Here is a 2,133-nt window from a genome sequence, read left to right on the forward strand (position 1 = left end):
GAGGATATTATGTATATGGAAATTTGTACTAGATAGAGAAAAACGAAGCATGGTCATTTGTTTTTAACAAAGTCTGATGCCCCCTCGTGTGTGTGTGTGTGTGTGTGTGTGTGTGTTTATGATTATGTGCTGATATAGTTGTAAAAGGGATTGTTTCCCTAATTTCTTTCTCAACCAGTTTATCATTTGTAAAAAAAAAAAAAAAAAGGCTAGTGATTTATTTAATTTTACATCTGGCCACTTTGCTGAAGTTGTTTATCAGCTGGCCATTACAGAAAGCCAAGTCCCATGCTGGGACGAGCAGATGAGGAGGCATGAGCACTGGGGTGCAAGCCAGCATGCCAGTGCCAGGGCAAGCAGACACCTGGGGCCGCAGGAAGCACCCAGGGGAGCAGCTGCAGTCTGTGCCTATGGCCCAAGTGCTGGCCAGGGCATTGGAGCAGCTCAGAGCTGCAGCGGTTCGGGTGGACGGCATCATGGATGAGAAGATGCTCACCAAGGAGCTAGACCAGAGGATCGAACAGCTGAACTAGTGCAAGCAGCTCTCTGAGTCCCAGGTCAAGAGCCTCTGTGAGAAGGCTAAAGAAATAGTGACCAAAAGAATCTTACAAGCAAGAGGTTCAAAGTCCAGTCACTGTGTGTTTATTGGCAATTTCATGACCTCATGGAACTCTTTAGAATGGTGGTAAACCACCAGATACAACTCACTTGCTTATGGGTGATTATGTGGACAGAGGATATTACTCAGTTGAAACAGTTACACTGCTTGTAACTATTAAGGTTCCTTACCAAGAAAGTATCCCCATACTCCGAGGCAATTGTGAGAACAGACAGATCACACAAGTTTATGATTTCTACGATGAGTGTTTAAGGAAATACAGGAATGCAAATGTTTGGAAATACTTCACAGACCTTTTTTGACTATCTTCCTCTCACTGCCTTGGAGGATGGACAGATCTTCTGTCTACGTGGTGGTCTCCCACCATCCATAGACACACTGGATCACATCCAAGTACTTGAACACCTACACGAAGTTTCTCATGAGGGTCCAATGTGTAACTTGCTGTGGTCAGATTCAGATGACCATGATGTCTGGGGGATATCTCTTCAGGTTATGCTTTTGGCCAAAATATTTCTGAGACATTTATTCATGCCAATTGCCTCACGTTTGTGTCCAGACCTCAACAGCCGGTGATGGAGGGTTATAACTGGTGCCATGACCAGAATGTAGAAACAAGTTTCAGTGCTCAAACTATTGCTATTGTTGTGGTAACCAAGCTGCAATCATGAAACTTGACACTCCTAAGAATTCTTTCTTGCAGTTTGACCCAGCACCTCCTAGTGGTGAGCAACATGTCACTAGTCATACCCCAAACTACTTCCTGTAATGAAAGTTTAACCTTGTACAGTATTGCCATGAACAACCATATATTGACCTAATGGAAATGGTCAGAGCAAAAGTAACAAAGTGTCATAAATAGTTAACATTCAACAATCTTGTTTTCACGGGTACCAGAAGATGTACCCTATGAAAATACAAAGCCTCTTGTCATCAACAGCCATGACCACTTTAGAATGAACCAATTCATTGCATGTTGATGTGACATTGTTGGTTACGAATCCAGTTTCTGACATAGAGCTATTTTGTTTTCATGAAAGACTGCAGATATAGGATGTGCACATTAACACCTGTGAGTCCAGTTCACTTCCACTTAGCTATAGCTTACTCAGCATGACTGAAGATGAGGAGAGCAAACAAGCATTAAGGTTAATGAACATTTTTAAATAAGTATGAAGTCCTCCCCTCTTGTTGTGTTCCTTTCAGGTATACTATTAATTTAATTGTGTGATTTGTCTGCACTCAGTTTCTCCCCTTCTCAAATATCAGCCCCTCGTTGTTCTTTATTACTGTAGAAAACCTGGCGAGTTGGTTTGAACAGAACTGTCTCCCTCCTGTAAGATGATGTACTGCACAAGTCACCACAGTGTTTTCATAATAAACTTGAGAACTAAGAAAAATCAGGTTTGAATTGTATCAGTGGGCATGACTGGTGCTGGTAATTAAACAAGATAAATCTATTGATCAATTTCAGAATTTGTAGAATTCCACATGAAGAAAAATAAAGATCAAGG

General features: G+C 41.5%; 1 pseudogene; it reads left to right on the plus strand.

Moving 5' to 3' along the window:
• Positions 1-476: 476 nt before the first annotated feature.
• On the plus strand, positions 477-1,388 carry LOC134482776 (serine/threonine-protein phosphatase 2A catalytic subunit; annotated as a pseudogene).
• Positions 1,389-2,133: the final 745 nt, after the last annotated feature.

Source organism: Rattus norvegicus, chromosome 17 (assembly GCF_021556685.1).
Source record: "Rattus norvegicus strain SHRSP/BbbUtx chromosome 17, alternate assembly SHRSP_T2T, whole genome shotgun sequence".
Classification (NCBI taxonomy): Eukaryota; Metazoa; Chordata; class Mammalia; order Rodentia; family Muridae; genus Rattus; species Rattus norvegicus.